We start from the raw sequence: 22,049 nt of genomic DNA, 5'->3' as shown, positions 1-22,049 counted from the left end.
ACAATTTTCTCAACTATTGGACTCCGCTAAAATGGACGGAGTGATTACGGACAAGGAACAATTATTTTTATTTCGGAAAAACCCTGTTGTCGCGACTTTTTACATGCTGCCTAAGGTACACAAGGACACAAGGAAACCACCAGGTAGGCCGATTATATCGGGGATAGGGAGTCTCACAGAAAAGGCCTGCCAATTTGTCGACTATTACTTGCAGCCAATAGTCACTACATTAGACTCATACATCCGTGATACAGGTGACCTTCTTAATCAACTTGACTGTCTTACGATTCCAGAGGATGTCCTGTTGATAACGTGCGATGTTGAGTCATTGTACTCAAATATAGGACATGATGATGGCCTACGGGCCGTTAAGTATTTTTTGGAGATGAGCAATATGATGGGTCCAAGGAAAATGTTGGTACTGGAATTGCTGGACTTTGTGCTGAAGCATAATTTCTTCACGTTTGACTCGCGCTTCTACCTCCAGGTCAGGGGGGTGGCGATGGGGGCCAAGTGTGCCCCGTCCGTCGCCAACCTGTTTCTGGGATGGTGGGAGCGCGAGGTTGTCTGGTCGGAGGATATGGGCCGGTTCCACCCCTTTATTTTGGGGTGGTACCGGTTCATAGATGATTTGTTCATCCTGTGGCAGGGACCACGCAGTCTTTGCATAGAGTTCTTTGAGACTCTTAACGTCAATAGACTCAACTTGTTCTTGACCTACCGGATCTCGGATTCGGAGGTTGAGTTCCTAGATGTGATCATTAAGAAAAATGTGAGGGGTGAGCTGTCCACCTCCATATTTCGGAAGCCTACTGCGGTTAACAGCCTATTGCAGTTTGGGTCACACCACACCACTCATTTGAAACGGAATATCCCGACGGGACAATTTATCAGACTTCGCAGAAACTGCACAGAGATTGAGGATTTTGAGAGAGAGGCCAACATATTAAAACAGAGATTCCAGAGCAGAGGATACCCCCGTAAGTGCATTGAACAAGCCCTTAGGAGGGCTAGGGCCACCCCAAGGAATGAATTATTGAGATCCAAATACAAGCCCAGGGACAATAAAGTCAGAATTACCACCCCCTATAATACACAGTGGAACCAACTATATCAAATTCTGAAGAAACATTGGAATATTTTGAGAAATGACAGTGATCTGAGACCATTTCTAACTGAGCAGCCTAGCCTCATGGCCAAACGGGCACCGACTTTAAGGAATATCTTATGTAGAAGCCACTTGGAACAGTCTAGTGTGGCGAGATCCATCAGGGGTAGCTTCCCGTGCGGTGGTTGCAATATGTGCCCCCACATGCAAAAGAAATTGTTTGTTACAAGTAAACACAGTGGGAAAAGGTTCCCCATACGGCAATTTATCAACTGTAAAACAACAGCTGTAATTTATTTAATCCAATGTCCATGTGGGTGGCAATATGTGGGACAAACCAAAAACGCCCTCAAGCTACGATTGCAAAAACACTGTTCAGTGGCAAGGCTCGCTAGCCGTGATCGGACGGAGGGCAGGACCCTTACGATCTTAGCAGCACATGCTCTTCATTGTCACGGTGGGTCATTGGAGGGATGGTCCTTCTGTGGCCTTGAGACTATCAAAATGAATATTAGAGGTGGTGATATTGTCAACAGGTTACTTAAGGCTGAATTACAATGGATTTTCAGGTTGCAAACTAGGACCCCGTTGGGACTTAATGAGGAATTCAGCTTTTGCTGTTTTCTTCCTCAGTGATCTTAGATAGTCACTCATATACACATATATATAGGTCTTTTAATATTTAATATTTAGGATGTATCTGGATGTGTGCTCCTCCTTTTCCTTCCTTTTTTTCTCTCTTTCACTTTATGTATAGAACTACAGGTTTCATATGGATGTTGATTGAACTTTAACACATTGCCCCTTGTCTTTTGGATAGTAGGTCACAGGGTAATACTTGTCTTGAGAGTTCTGGATATATGGACCTGATGATTGGGTTAGTATGGTTATGCAATGCATAGCATATTTATCTACTAGTCACTTCACTCTGGTTGTCAGTATATACACATGTATTTTGGTTGTGAGTACCAGATACATGGATTGTGCATGATTACACACATATATATTTATATTTTTTAGTGTTACACTATTTTGTTAGCACATTGCATTTTTGTTGCACTTTGTTGCACCTTGATGTGTCCATGGCTGGGTGTTGTGGGTATTGCTCAGCCATGGACTGTGTGAGCACAACACATGTCTTTTGCATGATTGTTGTCTGCGTCATGTCTGGCCCGGTGTAGTGAGTATCATCTGGCCGACATCTAACAGTATGGTTTACATATTTTATTTACCAGTAGAATTGAAATTTTGCAATTTTTGCACCAGGATTTATGGTATTTTATTGGGTTATGTATTCATTACTGTTGCTTTGTATTTATTTTTAGGACATGGTTGGTGTTCACTTATATATGGACAAGACACATTGGATTCGTGGATTCGTGCACCATTTGGCATTCATTGCTTGATATATCCTCTGTTGATTAAGGATGTACTCAATATTGTTGTGTTTGATAGACGAGATAGGGGTATTTAGGGTTACATATATACAGTCTGTTGGATAAAGACTACCCAGTCACATAGGTTTTCTGTCCCGGTTCTTCATATATAAAAATTTTATGATACATGGTAATATGTGGGACTCCTGAGGAATTTACCCCCCATACACTATAGCACGTGTTGCACTTTATGGGCAGTGGATTAGGTGTTTATCTCAGCCCTTTTGTATTTTTGCATTTTTATATATTTTTATACTTTTGTAGTTCTCATGATTGATGGGGTCAGTTTGGCCCCATCTTTCTCTTCCTTTTTTTGCACATGGCACTTTTTTTCTAATTGTTTGCACATGGGGTTTCTCCTCTCATAATATATGTATTTGAATGGGGACACATTAATTAATTTATTTATTTATATATATATATATATGTATTTTCTATGTGCATGTATGCACAATTGCATATCCACACGCTCACTGTATACATGTAATGTTACAGTATGACTCAGCATACGTTTTTGCCATTTAGGCTAACATAAACATGTATGTATATATATTTTTTACTTATGTGTACCTACTTTCTCCACAAGAGGGCGGTGTTGTATTGTTTTTTCCTTGCCATGTATATATTTTTTCACGTATGTGTTTCGTATATATATATATAAAATTTGTGTATCTTTATATGATTCCTATTTGCGTATTTATGCTATATCCATATTTTATTATATTATCTATATATTGCGCATTATTTATACATTGTTGTTATGCGCTCCAAGTCCCCTCCGTGTGCTGCTGTACATTGAAAATGAGGCTTGAACTCGGCGGTGCGCCGGAAGGGGGATGCGCGTCTATGACGCGATGCCCAGTCCGGCGGGGGGTGTGGCCACGCCCCTCGATCGTTTTGCTCCACGGATAGGGTTTTTAAGGGATTGAGGTAGTTTGATACACTGTCTCCGACGAAGGACGGCAGTCCGACACGCGTCAGACAGTGAGCCCAGCCTCGCACAGCGGACAGCAGCATTATTTGGGGGTAAGTGGATTCATTGTACATTCTGGCACACGCTGGCTGTCTTGGTGTCATGGACGCATGCTTCTATGGCAGCTTATGTGGATCTGTATGCACCGTCATGATGTGATTCCCCCATTGCATGCAGGATATATATATATGTATAGGACTTATTTCTTAGCATCTTGAACCAGTGTCTGCTGTATGTAGAGTGTTGGGCTCTGTGTGTGTTTTTAATTGCTTTTATTATTATCCCTTCATGAAATAAAATTCATTATTTAACTTGCTTGGAGTTTTGCTGTTTTTGTGATTGTTTGGTTCAGTATGGACTTCTGTGTGTTTTTCTAATGGTTTGCTGGTCCATGAACATGGATTTACTATACTATATTCTATTTGTGCTCAAAGTTTTGTTGTGTTCTGCCATGTATGGAGTCACATACTCGCACGGGTACAGCGACACTACGTCATGCGAACGGGGTATTGCGAGAGATCCGTTAGGATCATAGAAAGATCCGCTAAGTATGTTTTGAAGTTCATGGTGGAGAGTATGAATCATATTAGTATTACAAGTACTAGGAAAAATAAATGACTTATTGGATTTTTGGGAAAAACATGATGCTCGCACATTTTTCTTTATTCTTTCAGAAACAACTTGCCAGACATCTATCCTGAGGAGGACAAGAGTTGACTGCCTGACCAGAGTCCATCCGGAGGTAATCCATCCAGTGGGAGTCTGACCAGAGGCTATCCTGAGGCTATCTTTACAGAAAGATTTTCTACTGGATCCACTGTTTTGGGTGAAATAGTTTGTCTAAGTCCTGAATCCCAAGAAGAGAAGACTGAATCCCAAGAAGACTATTAATCAGGTGGACAGTAACGCGTGCTCTGATAAAAGTTTCAAGGTTGCTTGTGTCATCTGTTGAAGAATGGAACAAGATCTGGATCTCAGACTCAGGAAGATTGTATGGGTTGTGGGACATTCGTATGTGTATTGGGCCCATAGGAAAGCTATTAATAGTAGCTATGGGGAAAACCTTGGTTTATCTAAAAATAACTTCTATTGGTTCAGTACTAGAGGGGTGGGCTACGATATTAAGGATATTCTAGATGGAGAGTTAGTTGGAAGTCACATTATGGGTTAATACTTTTCTGAATAGTAAAAAGCCTTTATTTTTGCTATATCATTCTTTAAGTAAAGATTAGGATTAGGGTTTTTGTAAGTTAGATAATGGGTTGATATGTAATGAGCTGATATTTTTTTTATCTCAATTACTAAATAAGCCAAGTGCTGATTATCCAGGGATTTTTTCTGATTGCCATTTTGGAGTCGGGAAGGAATTTTTCCCTTTCTGGGGCTAATTACACTATGCCCTATAAGGGTTTTTGCCTTCCTCTGGATCAGCAGTGAAATGGGCCGGTGTGGTGCTTTGTTTTGGTTAAACTTTATGTACACACATCTTTCTTCAACCCAGATAACTATAAAATTGTATATTTATCAGACAGTAAAATATATATATACATACATACGCATATGTGTTACTACACATATAATTCAGCAGGCCTGATCTCAGTGGGCAATTTTCAGGGAACAAGTCTCCTATTCTCTGATACCTTGGTCTTCAGTAGATTCAATCTGGCCATAATTGTTTTGTGAAGGGTCCATGTTGCTATTGTGTTGTGTCCTATCCTGATTGTGAATATAGTTGGTAAGTGTCCATATGTGTGATTAGCAGAGTCCTTCTAGTATGGTTAAATCTGAAGGTAGCCATCATTACAGTTGTCCTGTTAGTCCTGACCTAGAAAGAGTATCTTTGGCAGCGGTTGCTATTAGTTACATCTTTTTCTGCTTTGATTTGTAGTATGTCTGTATAGATATTTACCATTACTGTGGTAAAAAGTCGATTAGTTAACATTCCCTTCCCTTGTTAAATCAGAGCTGTATCTGTTTGTCTGAAGCAAGCATAACAGGCTTTGGTCAGTATGATTGGTGTGATGGACCACAATTTCACAGCAACACAGTTGCCTTGAGCAACCTGATTGGCATATTTAATATGGGATAATTGGAAGGCCAGAGATGTTGATGGTCTCATGCAGCCTTGTTCCCTAGTCTCTTGCTGTGATCTGTATTCCCTTTCACAAATGTGTCCTGGACTGAGGCCTGTAGCTACGTTTTTGAATTGTTTGGTGAGTTCTGGCAGTACTCCTGTATTTTCTGATCTCAGCCTCTGTACTCTGGGCATTGAGACCTGAGTATGAGTGTAGTTGGGTTGGTGTCCACCCCCTGGGTTAACAGGAGTGTGTGACTTTGAGTAAAGGATGCAGAGATAGCTTGGAGTACAGTGGCTGATGGAGGATGAGTGGTCTGCCATGCCTCACAAACGGTTTGTGAACTAAATTGTAGAGTCAAGACCACCCTCTCCCAAATATAGCCACCTTATGCATGAGTTAGTTGCTACCATAAGGGTCTCTGACCTTGGCCTACCTAAGGCCTAGTATTTAGAAAAGTCCTTTTCCAGAAAAGAGCAGATGGAAGTTTCTCTTGCAGTAAGTACTAAGATAATAAGAAAGCTTCTTTCTTGTATTGATCTAAGAGAAATATTCCTGCCGCAGGCTAAGTTATACACATGAGTGTACCCTCACATGTAGTCCGCATAAGATCTTTACTAGATCACATCAGGAAAGAGAAATGTTCTTAGTTCTGATCTGCATCAGGAAAAATAATTATTGGGTTTTTTCCTGAATAATTTCTGATTTGGTTCTTTTCTGATTTTTCTGATGTGTTTGACCATTAGATTGGCCAAAATTGTTTAATTGGTTGTTTAGTTAATCATTTTAGTTAATCATTTTCTTTGTTAATCAGGTTAGTTAATCATTTTCTTTGTTAGAAATACTTTACCAAATAGCTATTCGTGTTTTGACCATTAGGAGGCTTCGACCAAAATTTTGCCCACTGTGATGCTAGCTCTGCCTGCTTTAGGTATTGGCTTTAGTATGGTCATCTTCTTCCTTTGGAAGAAATGATCAAAGGGGGGACTGAAAGGATATGTAGGTATATATGTATATATATATATTAGTATATAGTATAGTATATAGATCAATTTCATATACAAGCATACATGTATCTGATCAATGTGATATTAATGTGTCTATAGAAGAATCAGCCACCCACACACATCTGTGCAGGAAGAGCTGGCTGCATGGAATAGAGAATAGCCAAATTCTTCTTGCTGGGCAAAACCCATAAGTGCCCCAAATGGGGACACCTGGAAAGTCATAAATAACATGTTTTCCCCGTGATCATTGAACTGTGTTAATTCTCGTAAATCACATGACTTTCTGTAATTATGGTGACATATGATGATATACTGCGCATGAGCAAAACCCTGTATTGAGTAGGATATAAGGAAAGCAGCTGAAGTAAAAAGGTAGCATAATTTGTGCTCACATCTCCTGTGTCTGTGTGTTCTGTTAACCATTTTATGTCCTGGCGCCAGGAAACGAAGTAGTCTAAAGCATCTGATATCTGTCATGAACTTAAATAGATACGACTCCTTTCAACCCTCCTGTCCCCTGCAGCAACCACAGGGACCTCCCATCCCAAAAGCAGCACCTACAGTGACTTCTCCCATTGCCAGCGCCCACAGTGGCCTCTTCCAACATCCAGCATCCACTCCCTCCTCCAGTAACCACACTGACTTCTCCCAGCACCCACAGTGACCTCCCCTTCCTCAAGCACCCATACTGATCTCTTCCTTTCACAGCACAGTGGCTTACCCTTCCCTCAGCACCCACACTCACCCCTACCTCCCATAGCAGCAACTATGCCATTCATAGCAGCACCCATAGTGACCTTCCACCCCCTGCACCCACAATGACCTCTACCTCCCGAGACCCACAGTGATCTCCCCCAAAGGACCCACAGCGACCTCCCTTTCCTCCAGCACCCATACTGACCTCTACCTTCCACAGCACCCACAGTTACTTCTCCCCCCAGCACCCACAGTGACCTACACTTCCCCATCAACCACACTGACCTCTACCTCCCCTAGCAGCAACTATGCCATTCATAGAAGTACCCACAGCGATCTCCCACCCCCTGCACCCACAGCAATCCCACCAATATTCAGCACCCACATTACACTCAACCAGTAACCCCCACTATAGCAAGCACCCAGTACTTGCACCAAGCACCCTGCTCCCAATACTCACAGCCGGCCTCAATATGGCACTTAGTACTTGCATCAAACAGCCACATGACACCAATACCTGCACCCCTTCACCCTATAGCGGGCACCCAGTACTCACACCTACATGGCACAGTACTTGCACCCAGCCCCAACATGGCACTCACTACTCACACCTGCACACCGCCTTCACATGGCACCCACTATCTGCACCCACATATCCAGTACTAGCACCCAAAGTACCTGCACCCAGAACCCACATGACACACAATGCCCACCCATACCTAGCACCCAGTGCAGGCATGGCACCAAGTATTTGCACCTATGTGATACCCAGTACCTGCACCCAACACCCACATGTTTCATCTGCAGTAGTGACAGTTGCACTAAGCCTCCACTTGGTGCCTAGCACCCACACAAAGCATTCACATATGACATCCAGTACTTGCACCCAGAACTCACAAGGGACTGAGTACCTGCAGTCAACACCTACATGATGGTTGATACACACCCATACAGCCAGAATCCACATGACACCCTGTGCCAGCACCCAGAACCCACATTTCACCCAGCATCTGCCTTTAGCACCCACATGACAACAAATACCCCACTAGCCAGCACCCATCACCCATATGTCACCATGTACAAAAAAAGGAATTATTACTCACTCCCAGTACCCACTTGGCACTCAGTATTTGCACCTAAGACCCACATACCCCCATAATCAACACCCACATGGCACAGTACTCACACGTCACCAAGTTCCAAAGCCATTATATGCACCTAGTACCCATCCATGGCCAGCACCCAAATAGCGCCCAGTACCCATCCTTGGTCCGAACCCATATGAGACTCAGTACTCTCCCATGGCACACATCCAGACCACACATGGCACTCTCTACTCACTCATGTCCAACACTCACATGGCTCCCTGTACCAATTAGCACTCACATGGCACCCAGTATTGTTTATCACCATCTGCTACTCATTCAGCACCCAATACTGCATAGCACCCACTGCAAATAAACACCCAAACACTGGACCTTGGTACCCAAAGCAGCTTGACACAGATTTTACTTTGGCATCTCGGCACCCACTGCAACTTAGCACAAAGTGAATCTTTGCGTCTTACCATCTACTGCATCTGGGCACCCACTGCACCTTGGCACTAACTGCAGTTTTGCATCTACTAATGCTTAGCAACCACTGCATATTAATAACCACTTATTTGCCTGAAAAGAGGCTTGCGTGCTGATAAAGAGGGACTGAGGTCCCAGTAATGAAAGGTGAGTCACCCACACTGACCTTTACTTTTCCCATCAGCCACCCCTTCCCCTCATAGCTGGCACCTAGTACTCACACTCACATGACACCAAGTATCTGCACCCAGGCTTAAAATTGCACCCAGTACTCTCACCTGCACACAGCTTCCACATGGCCCCCACTATCTGCACCAAGAACCTACTTAACCCGTACCCGCACCAAATGTACCCGCATTCAAAACCCATGTGATGCCCAAAGTCCACTCGTAGCCAGCACCCAGTACAGGCATGGCGCCAAGTATTCACACCCATGTCACATTCAGTACCTGTACCCAGCACCCACATGACATCGAGTACATGTACCCAGATCTTACATGGCACTAAGTATTTGCAATCAACAACCTGCATGACACTCAATACCTAACCATAGCCAGAACCCACATGACACTCAGCACTTACACCCAGAACTAACATGGCACTAAGTACTTGCAATCAACACCAGCATGGCACTTGATATTCAACCATAGCCAGAACCCACATGACACTCAGTACTTACACCCAAAACCCACATGGCAGGCACCCATCATCTGCATTCAGCAGCATGACAACCAATACCCCCCTAGCCAGAAACAAGGAGGGGGGGCATGCGGGGGAAGGCATTGCCAGGCCCCTTTTTTAAATTTGAGCACCCCCCCACTTAAGGACCCTCTGCACGGCCCTGATTAGATGCACCTGGTGACTAACTGGTGATATCCGATCACCCAGGAATCGTGGACCCACAATTTCAGGAAGATCAATGGTTTGCTAATTTTGTTTAATAACTGATGTTACTCAGCTCAGTGAATGAGTGCCAATGCCCTACCATTTGACCAACATTATGAACACTGTAAAGTACTGGTCAGTTATGCTACTGCGATTGGGTACAGTGATTTAGATATTTATCACTCAAAGAAGGGGATTCAATCCAGAGCTTACCTGTGAGTAGAGTTTGATCAGCTGATAGATTTATAAGGTTTTGATTTCCTGTGATGAATTCCCGGTTTAACGCATGATCATGACCAGCAAATCAGTGCCTTCCAAATCTATCAGGTGATCAAACTGATCACTTGCTTCACCTCGAGTTCTCCTAAGCCTTGCCATCCCTACCTGTGAGCAATTGAAACAATTGATTGAGAGTTAAGAAAATGTCTTAGGACTTTGCAGAGGACCAGTTAGTACTGATAACTTTTCATTATAACATTGGACAACATAGAAATGTTGTCCAATGTTATCATGAAAGATTAATACTATGTGCCCTTTCCATTAGGAGATGCAATTGCATGCAAAGACACACTGCGATCCTTCTATTTCGACTACCACAATTTGTCCGAGAATGCGTTATGTGTACGGAGCCATTGTGATTGCGTTTGCAATAGGACATAAAAGACTCAGCGGGAAAACAGTTTGAATTGCGGGGAAAATCGCATAGCAGCGCAATTGCTATGCTTTTTTTTTTTTGCGCTCCTATACTTCATATAGAAGCACAAACACACAAAAATTCTGCAGGCCAGCGACTGCGATACTGAAAAAAATGGCGTCACACTAGTGGAAAACAGCACTGCGATTTACATGTTAATCGTGGTGCTGTAGCAAAATGGGCGTGATTCAATTTTCGGATGAAATTGCGTCTAGTGGAAAAGGACCATAACTGGTCCCCTGAAAGGTCCCAAGACCTTTTTTCTACATATTTGCATTCAAGTATGCACCTGATCATCACTTTACCATGACAGTAATTTGCAATATTTACCACAATTGTAACCTACAAATGCTGTTTGTCAGTGTGCAGATTTCCTGTAAAATTCATTGAAACTTGATACCTACAGATCCTGATGCTTTCAAATACACTCCTCTGAGAACCATTCTGAAAATGTCCTAAGCCCAGATTCACATCCAGTTAATTGCCATTTTCCACACCTTGCACACACCAGCTATTAGCTTTTTTTCACGTCTGCGAAGGTGCAGTCATCTTCCTTTATAAAAAATAAATAAATGTGCTGAATTTGAATGCTGGAGATCAGCCTAAATGAGTAGGCTTGTTACAAAGAGATCCCATAGTCTCTTTTCATTTATTTTCATTTGTACTTCTTGCAGCCTCCTAAGCGTTATGTTGCTGTGTAATGGATAATGACCTCCTCAGGTGCAGTGATCTGTCATAAATTAATCCTTCTGGAATCATTTGCCTGTTTCTAGACTTCCATATAATGATGTCACATCACATACAAAATAGGAGAGTTACATCTGGCATGTTGAGGAAGCAAACTGATAGGAGGCACTTCAGGCGGAAAGATCTTAGACTGCAGAGTAGACAGATGTGAACTGATCTATCATGCACTTTCCAGACCTATGCTTTCCTATAATGAGAATATATGTCATCTTAATAGATATGTGTTATATATGATCATGTTTTCTGTGCCAAAGTTATTTATTGGGTCACGTTTACTGCATTTTAATCACATTGTGCCCATATATAAATATACCTGTCATCATAAACATCCTTACGTCAATAGGACATCAACATGCAGTCCATTATCACGTTTCTTCTTCTGTTAGTTCTTTTATACAGGACAATTCATATAATTCCTTATTTTTGCCAGTTAATCTTTAGATAATTTTAATAAATAAAAACCAAGACAGTACTTGCAAACTACAGGTTTTTTTTTTTTTGCAACAGTTTCCAATTTATTATGATTCCCAGTTGTTATTCATCAGCAGAAAATCAGCAGGAAAGTGCATACTTTGAAGGAGAATACTTTGTTACTTTGTACATTTTTCCTATAATACGTACCTAAATAGGATCCTGAGCCTTCCCTTGCTCCTCTGATGTCTCCGTCGCTGAGCGCTCCCCTCCACTCCCCCCCTCCTTTCCCTTCTAAAGATTAGCGGCAAGGCATTGTCGCTAATCATATCGGGGGTTGCGTGGCTTCTCTTCCAGGCGCGAGCCCGCCTGCGCATGTGCAGTAAGCCGGAGCTGCGGGCTCTGTGCTTCTGCACATGCGCGGGCGGGCTTGTGTTTCTACTGCGTGGCCTAGAAACAGGAAGAGGAGCTGCACGACCCCAATGTTGAGGGGGCACGCTCAACAACAGGGGGACTGCGGACCACCGAGGGAAGCCTCAATAGGATCCTAAGACTTCCTTCTCTTCAGAGTAATGACCTATTTTGAACCCAAGCTTAGAGGCTAGGGTTTACTTCAAAGGGGCAGCACGGTGGCGTAGTGGTTAGCTCTCTCGCCTTGCAGCGCTGGGTCCCTGGTTCGAATCCCAGCCAGGGCATTATCTGCAAAGAGTTTGTATGTTCTCTCCGTGTCTGCGTGGGTTTCCTCCGGGCACTCCGGTTTCCTCCCACATTCCAAAAACATACAGATAAGTTAATTGGCTCCCCCTACAAATTGGCCCTAGACTACAGTACTTACACTACATAATATAGACATATGGCAATGGTAGGGATTAGATTGTGAGCTCCTTTGAGGGACAGTTAGTGACAAGACAATATATATATATACACTGTACAGCGCTGCGTAATATGTCGGCGCTATATAAATACTAAATAATAATAATAATAAAAAAAGGGACCCTGAGCAGTGGGTTAAATGTAAACTTGGTACTTAGCTGGGCTGAGTACTTAGCTGAGTTTCCTCCAGCCCACCATAGTCTGCGAGGTCCCCCAATGTCCTCCTGGCTCCGTTCCGGGTCCCGCTGGCGGCTCCGTTACCGATGACACTCCGGCTGAGTGTCGGCCCAATGCTTCCTGAACCTTCCAGTGCTCTGTACTGTTGTGATGCTGCAGGAGTCTGCAGAGCCAGTTCTGCCCCCAGCCTCTCTAGTCCTTCCATAGTGCTGTGTGCTGTAGATGCTGGAGGAGTCAGCAGAGTCAGCTCTGCTCCATCAGAGATAGACAGAGTGAGTGTAATAAGATGAGGCTGGGAGTACACTCATCTGTAGATTTTCTGTATGTGTTTCTGCACACCGTGTATGTCTGTATGTGTGAAAACATACACGTTTTATCATAGAAGCTAATGTAACTAATAGAGAAAATGCATGCAGTGCTTCACTGCTGTCTGTTTTATCTGCATGGGGAAAACACATTCAAGTGTGCACTAGCTAATTAAATAACATTGGTTCTTTGTTTACCTGTGCAGAAAGCGAGGGCGGGAGGGAGCCCCATCCAAAGTTTTGCAGTGGGGCCCAGGGATTTCTAGTTACACCCCTGCTGTATACATTAATATAATAAATAACTGCTGTAACATTTATAGGTTGTTGGGTAAATTGGTATATTCAACTTCTGACTAATTACAGTGGCGACTAGACAAAATAATCTGGGCATTAAAAAGTCAGATCCAGGATTTATTTTCCTATTCCCATCAGATTAAATTCCCATCACTGGGCTATTCCTCACTTCAATGGATTTATACTAGAGAGTAGGTGAGTAACACAGCCTCTATCTATGCGCCCCCGCTCTGCACGGCTGGTGATAAGGTTATCTGTTCTATTGACCTGAGGAAGCGGGCTGTGTCCCGTGAAATGCGTTGTCTACAGTATAACTGGTTTTATTATAATAAAGACTCATTTTTCCACCCAGTGAGTCTTCTTTGGAGATAAGAGACCTCCTTCATTTATTATAGTTTTCATTTTTTGTTTTATACCTATGCAACTCTGATAAAAAAAATACATATCTTGGGCGCCTCCACCAAAGTGCTTTTCTAAGAGGCATATATAGCCATCATCTTGCTTGAGTGTGGTATGACTTCCCCCAAAAGGCCCACAAGAAAAATGCAGAAACCAGTCTGGAATGTAGAGTTCAGTTTGTAAATGTTCCTGGATAAGGCATTAGCTGTGTAATAAACTAGTTATTATCTTCTTAGATTTGAGGTTTGTGCTATCTATGACTAGAAATGGCGTGAATGGTTCGCATGGAAACTTATTCGCGCGAACATCGCGGGTTCGCCTTCACGGTTGAACGCAAACTTTATGTGAGTTCGACCCAACCCTTATACTACATCATTGGGCTAAACTTTGACCCTCTACACTGTAGAGGGTCCCCAACCTGGGGGCCGCGGCCCCCTGGTGGTCCGTGGGCAGATTTCTGGGGGGCCGCGGCGGATCTGGCCTTTCTCCCTCTCCCTCCCCGCGGCCGCCGTTCCTGATACCTTATGAGCGGGCAACCGCTTCCTTCCTTATATTCCCTATAGCGGCATAGCCCCTCTCCTCTTTGAAGCATCTCGTAGTACAGCAGTGCTTGCTGTGCAACTGCTGTAAGGAGGGAAGGAGGCGGGGCAGCGTTCCCATGGTAACGGTGATCGCCGCTACAGGAAGCCGCTGCCCTACTTCCTACCCTTCCTTACAGCAGCCGCGCGGGAAGCACTGTAATACGAGGTGCTGCAAGAGGAGAGGAGCTATGGGGTATATAAGGTAGCGACCGCCCGCTCGTAAGGTAACAGGAGCGGCGGCCGCGGGGGGAGAGGGCACCTCTCCTAGATACACTGGGGCAGCTATACTGGGCTAACTATACTTGCTATTCCGGGCTAACTATACTTGCTATTCTGGGCTAACTATACTTGCTATACTGGGGTAACTACTGGCTATACTGGGCTAACTATACTTGCTATACTGGGGTAACTACTGGCTATACTGGGCTAACTACACTTGCTATACTGGGGTAACTACTGGCTATTCCGGGCTAACTATACTTGCTATTCTGGGCTAACTATACTTGCTATACTGGGGTAACTACTGGCTATACTGGGCTAACTATACTTGCTATACTGGGGTAACTACTGGCTATACTGGGCTAACTATACTTGCTATACTGGGGTAACTACTGGCTATACTGGGCTAACTAAACTTGCTATACTGGGCTAACTAAACTTGCTATACTGGGCTAACTATACTTGCTATACTGTGGTAACTGTACTAGCTATCCTGGAGTAACTACTGGCTATACTGGGCTAACTATACTTGCTATACTGGGGTAACTACTGGCTATACTGGGCTAACTATACTTGCTATACTGGGCTAACTGTACTTGCTATACTGGGCTAACTGTACTTGCTATTCTGGGCTAACTATACTTGCTATTCTGGGCTAACTATACTTGCTATACTTGGCTAACTATACTTGCTATTCTGGGCTAACTATACTCGCTATACTGGGCTAACTATACTTGCTATACTGGGGTAACTACTGGCTATACTGGGCTAACTATACTTGCTATTCTGGGCTAACTATACTTGCTATACTGGGGTAACTACTGGCTATACTGGGCTAACTATACTTGCTATACTGGGGTAACTACTGGCTATACTGGGCTAACTATACTTGCTATACTGGGCTAACTGTACTTGCTATACTGGGCTAACTGTACTTGCTATACTGTGGTAACTGTACTAGCTATACTGGGGTAACTATACTTGCTATACTAGGCTAACTGTACTTGCTATACTGGGCTGACTGTACTTGCTATACTGTGGTAACTGTACTAGCTATACTGGAGTAACTACTGGCTATACTGGGCTAACTATACTTGCTATACTGGGCTAACTGTACTTGCTATACTGGGCTAACTGTACTGGCTATACTGAGCTAACTGTACTTGCTATACTGGGCTAACTGTACTTGCTATACTGGGCTAACTGTACTTGCTATACTGTGGTAACTGTACTTGCTATACTGGGGTAACTATACTTGCTATACTAGGCTAAATGTACTAGCTATACTGAGATAACTACTGGCTATACTGGGGTAACTGTACTTGCTATACTGGGGTAACTATACTTGCTATACTAGGCTAACTGTACTTGCTATACTAGGCTAACTGTACTTGCTATACTGTGGTAACTGTACTTGCTATACTGTGGCAACTATACTTGCTATACTGGGGTAACTGTACTTGCTATACTAGGCTAACTGTACTTGCTATAGGCCCCGGAGAAAATTTTGGTCGGGATAGTGGGCCCCGGGCTCAAAAAGGTTGGGGACCCCTGCTCTACATCACAGTCAGCAGACACATGGTAGCCAATCAGGCTACACTCCCTCCTGGAGCCCCCACCCCTCCCCCTTTATAAAAGGCAGCTGCTTCGGCCATGTTCTCATACTGTGTGCTGCATAGTTAGTGAGAGAAGGGAGAGAGTTACTGCAGAGATTAGGGAAAGCTTAGTTAGGCTGTTGTTAGGCTTGTTAGCTTGCTCCTTGCTGATACTTATTGCTAAGAAGCACCCTAAAATAGCTCTTTTGAGAGCTAATGTTCTTGTGATCTGTTTTTTTTGTGTGGCCCACTGACACTTGCATATACAGCCCTGTCAGTCACAGCTGGTCCTTGCTAATTGCTATACTGTGCCAGGCCCAGCACATTTAGTGCCTACCTTTTCACTGCACCTGTGTGTGACAGCTGCACATTTGTAATACAAGTCCATGCATACCTGTTCATGTTCACTGCACCTGCGTGACAGCAATCAGTGTTATATACCGGTCACTGCATACCTGTTCAGTGTACCTGTGTGTGTGACAGCTGCACATTTGTAATACCAGTCACTGCATACCAGTTCATGTTCACTGCACCTGCGTGACAGCACGCAGTGTTATATACCAGTCATTGCATACCTGTTCAGTGTACTTGAGTGTGTGACAGCTGCACATTTGTAATGCCAGCCCGTGCATACCTGTTCACTGCACCTGTGTGTGTGACAGCTGCACATTGTATTGATACCAGTCCATGCATACCTGTTCAATGTACCTGTGTGTGTGACAGCTGCACATTGTATTGATACCAGTCAATGCATACCTTTCACTGCACCTGCGTGACAGCACACAGTTTTATATACCAGTCACTGCATACCTGTTAAGTGTACCTGTGTGTGACAGCTGAACATTTGTAATACCAGTCCATCCATACCTGTTCACTGTACCTGTGTGTGTGTGACAGCTGCACATTTTATTGATACCAGTCACTGCATACCTTTCACTGCATCTGTGTGACAGCACGCAGTTTTATATACCAGTCACTTCATACCTGTTTAGTGTACCTGTATGTGTGACAGCTGCACATTTGTAATACCAGTCCGTCCATACCTGTTCACTGCACCTGTGTGACAGCATACACTTTTATATACCAATCACTGCATACCTGTTCACTGTACCTATGTGTGTGACAGCTGCACATTTTATTGAGACCAGTCACTGCATACCTGTTCACTGCACTTGCGTGACAGCACGCAGTTTTATATACAAGTCACTGCATACCTATTAACTGCACCTGTGTGACAGTTGCACATTGAATTGTAATACAGTTACTGCGTACTTTTCACTGCACCTGTATGACTGCATATTGCATTAGTCAGTGCATACCTTTCACTTCATCCCTCCCAAATATGGACAAAACAACAGGCAGAGTCAGAGGCAGGCCACCCAGCAGGTCTGTTCGAGGTCGTGCTGGCGTGATTTTGTGCGGCCCTGGACCAAAGTTCAGTGCTCAGAAAAAGGCACGTGCCATCAACTCCCAAGATTGTCAGGACGTAGTTGACTATTTAACACAGAATACCTCATCTTCCGCAGCCACCAGCGCTACTACAAGCACCACATCCACTCCATTTGACACTTCGTAGGAGTTATAGGGTGGGTAATTAACTGATTCCCAGCCATTATTGTTACGACAAGATGATGGCGCTAAGCAAGTTACACCTCCTCATATGTCTGAGTTAGGCGGCACTATGGACTTAAGGTGTGAGGAGGATGATGATGAAGTACCTGCTGTTGGTGCAGTTTATGAGGTGTCTGATAAAAGCAAAGCTGTGGAGGATGATTATGATGATGATGATACTACCATGGATATCACGTGGGATCCTAATAGACATGATGAATAGGGGGACAGTTCAGAGGGGGAGTCAGAGAGGAGTAGGAGGAGACGAGTTGCTGAAAGAAGCAGGGGGAGCTCGTCGTCAAGAAACAGCTCGTGGCAGTGTCTGGCGGCATGTATCGCCACCTATGGCCAGCACACATGCCTTTCAACGTCAGCTGCTGACGCCACCACCACAGTGCCATCATCCCAGGACTCAGTGGTGTGGAAATTTTTTTGTGTGTCTGCCTCAGATGAGAGCAATGCCATCTGTACTCTGTGCCACCAAAATTTGATGAAAAAGCACAAACTGCAATGGGGTGACCACCTGAGGAAAAGCAGCACACAAAAGCAAAGCCGCCCTCCTTCTCCTCTTCCTCCTTCAGGTACATTATCTTCAGCCGCTTTCTCTCTTGCCCCTTCACAGCCACCCTCCTCCACTCTGCCTCTCACCTTGAGTGGTTTCTGCTCCTCCGTCCACAGCAGCAGCCAGGCATCCGTGCAGGAAATCTTTGAGCGGAAGAAACCAATGTCTGCCAGTCACCCCCTTGCCCGGCGTCTGACAGCTGGCTTGGTGGAACTTTAAGCTCGCCAGCTGTTACCATACCAGCTGGTGGACTCTGAGGTCTTCCAAAAATTTGTGGCAATTGGGACACCCCAGTGGAAGATACCAGGCTGCAATTATTTCTCAAAAAAGGCGATACCCAAACTGTACCATGAAGTTGAAAGGCAAGTGGTGTCATCTCTGGCACACAGCGTTGGGTCAAGGGTCCATCTGACCATGGATGCCTGGTCTACAAAGCATGGTCACGGCAGGTACATTACTTACACAGCACATTGGGTCAACCTGGTGACCCCTGGCAAGCAGGGAGTACTAGGCTGTGCAGTGGACCTAGTTGTGACACCTCCACGGCTTGCAGGCAGGCCTGCTGCCACCTCCTCTCCTTCTCCTCCTACTCCTCCTGCTACATCCTCTTCACTGTCATCCTCCTCCTTGGCTAAGTGGTAGTGCTACTCTACTGGTGCTGCAATCTCCTCTCCAGCTACACACCCCCAGCTCCCCAGGGCCTATGCTGCATGCCAGGTACGATGGTGTCACGCCATCTTAGACATGTCTTGCCTCAAAGCAGAGAGTCACACTGGAGCAGCTCTCCTGGCTGCTCTAAACAAACAGGTGGATAAGTGGCTGACCCCGCACCAACTGGAGATCGACAACGTGGTGTGTGACAAAGGCAGCAATCTCATTTCGGCTTTGAATTTGAAGTTGATACATGTACCCTGCATGGCACATGTGCTGAATCTAATAATTCAGAGATTTGTGTGTAAGTACCCAGGTTTACAGGAGGTCCTGAAGCAGTCCAGGAAGGTGTGTGGGCATTTCGGGCGGTCCTACACGGCCATGGCATGGTTGGCTGATATTCAGTGGAGAAACAACTTGCCGGTGAGGTGCTTGATTAGCGATAGCCCGACTCACTGGAATTCAATGCTCCTGATGTTTAACTGCCTGCTACAACAGGAGAAAGCCGTCAACCAGTATCTGTACAACTACAGTGAAAGGTCATGCTCTGGGGAGCTGGGGTTGTTCTGGCTGAAGTACTGGACACTCATGTGAAATGCCTGCAGGCCCATGCGGCCGTTTGAGGAGGTGACGAACCTGGTGAGTCGCAGTGAAGGCGCCATCAGCGACTTGATCCCATATGCTTTCTTCCTGGAGCGCGCCGTGCGTAGAGTGGTGGTGGATCAAGCTGCGGAGGAGCGTGAACAGGAAGAGGCAGAAGAGTGGGAACAATCATCAGCAGAACCAGATGTTTCTTCAACACCTGCGGCAGCACATAGTAGCAGGAAGGAGGAGGAAGAGTCATGTGGGGAAGAGGAGTCAGATGAGGAAGGTGGTTTTTTGGAGGAGGAGGAGGTGGAAGAACAACCGCAGCAGGTGTTGCAGGGCGTTTGTGCTGTTTACCTTTCCTGTGGTATTGTTTGTGGCTAGGGAGAGGAGGAGAACTTACCTGACATTACTAAGAAAGAGCAAGAGGAGAAGGATAGTATGTCGGCATCCAACTTTGTGCAGATGGCGTCTTTCATGCTGTCCAGCCTGTTGAGGGACCCCATATAAAGAAACTCAAGGGGAATGACCTGTACTGGGTGGCAACGCTACTAGACCCAAGTTATAAGCACATAGTGGCAGAGATGTTACCAAATCACCAGAAGGCAGAGAGGATGCCGCACTTGCACCACAAGCTGGCAAGTATGCTTTACAGTGCGTTTAAGGGTGATGTCACAACACAACGGAATAAAGGTGCCACTGCCAGTAATCTTCTTCCTCCTCCCATGTCCATGCAGGCAAGGACAGGACGCTCCAGCGATCTCATGGTGATGTCGGACATGCGAACATTCTTTAGTCCAACGACTCGCCGTAGCCCTTCCAGATCCACACTCCACCAACGCCTCGCCTGGCAGGTAGCCGACTACCTGGCCTTAACTGCGGATGTAGACAACAGCGATGAACCCCTGGACTACTGGGTGTGCAGGCTTGACCTTTGGCCAGAGCTGTCACAATTTGCCATCCAACTTCTGGCTTGCCCTGCCTCAAGCGTCCTGTCAGAAAGGACCTTCAGCACAGCTGAAGGCATTGTCACTGAGAAGAGAAGTCGCCTAGTTCAAAAAAGTGTTCAGTACCTCACCTTTATCAAAATGAAAGAGGCATGGATCCTGGAGGGCTACTGTCCGCCCGAAGGGCTACTGTCCGCCCTTAGGCCTAAATTCACTAAGATCATGCTGGAGATAATAAAGCAAGAGAAAATGTACCTCCACACAGTGAGAGAGTTAGCTTATCTCTTCATTCCTTAAAGAGGAACTCCAGTGAAAATAATGTAATAAAAAAAGTGCTTCATTTTTACAATAATTATGTATACATGATTTAGTCAGTGTTTGCTCATTGTAAAATCTTTCCTCTCCCAGATTCACATTCTAACATGTATTACATGGTGACATTTTTACTGTGGGCAGGTTATGTAGCTGTTTCTAGCTGTTCTGGCTTTAACAGACAGCTGTAAACAGCCATTTCCTGTCTGTGGACATTGTTACATTGTGGCAGTTTGCCCAGAGTACCGCGGTACCAGAGCCTCTTTTGGAAGGGGTTTCAGTACAAAATCAGTCATACAGCGCCCCCTGATGGTCTGTTTGTGAAATGCAATAGATTTGTCATGTAAAAGGGGGTATCAGCTACTGATTGGGATAAAGTTAAATTCTTGGTCGGAGTTTCTCTTTAAGTTACCTCCTCTGTAGTTAAGTGACCTCCTCTGTAGTTATTTTCATACGCAGTTAATTAACAGCATGTCTTTAACTGTAGAATTATGTTATTTTAAGGATTGGAGAGTTAACTTAAAGACAGAAAAGTTAACTTTAGGTTTGCCTGAGGTAAAATGTTTCCTGAATACTACATGCCTTATCACCATGGTGATAACTCTAGAAACGTTATTAAAGACAGAAGATAAACTGAGTGAATTGAGGCCATAGTCAGTCCCCGCACACAGCATCTCTTCCTGCACGCCATGTGACTGCCTGCACCAAGACTAAGTCAGTCCCTACATATCAACTCTGCCTGCAGGCCGCTTGACTGCCTTCTCCGCCACCACCAACAGGGTCCAGGACTCCAGGTGGATTCCTGAATTTTTAAGGCCACTGCTAGCAGAGGCGCTAACAAAAACTATTCCATTTTTTTCTGGTGCGTCTACATGCCTGCCTAATTTTTCTGGCTGCACTGCGGCTGCAACAACAAAACAAAAGGCATGTACATTTGTCAATTCTCCTTCATGGTTGTTACCTTGCCCCGGTGAAGAGGCTTGTGTATCACAATGAAGCAATGACTGCTGGCTATATGAGTGTGTTGGGGGCACACCTGACCCAAGGAAATAAGGTCGTTGCTTCATTGTGGACAGACCAAATTCGATCAGTCACTGTTGTTATGTCATTGAGCTACCTCAACCCGGCGACCATATGGGCTTGAAAACCGCCAAGGCCTGCACTCTGGCCATGGTGCACACCAGTCCAGCACGGCCATAACTACACAAACAGCTCTGTGCGGTGCATTACACAGTGAGTTTGGTCTGTCAGTGTGAAGCAGTACTCTAATTACACTCCCTGATTGATGTATACACACGCAAGATGTTTTAAAACACTTTACGCCTCCAATTT

The sequence above is a fragment of the Hyperolius riggenbachi genome, chromosome 7, assembly GCF_040937935.1.
Source record: "Hyperolius riggenbachi isolate aHypRig1 chromosome 7, aHypRig1.pri, whole genome shotgun sequence".
Classification (NCBI taxonomy): Eukaryota; Metazoa; Chordata; class Amphibia; order Anura; family Hyperoliidae; genus Hyperolius; species Hyperolius riggenbachi.
The sequence above is the reverse complement of the archived record's forward strand: the minus strand, read 5'-3'. Positions refer to the sequence as shown.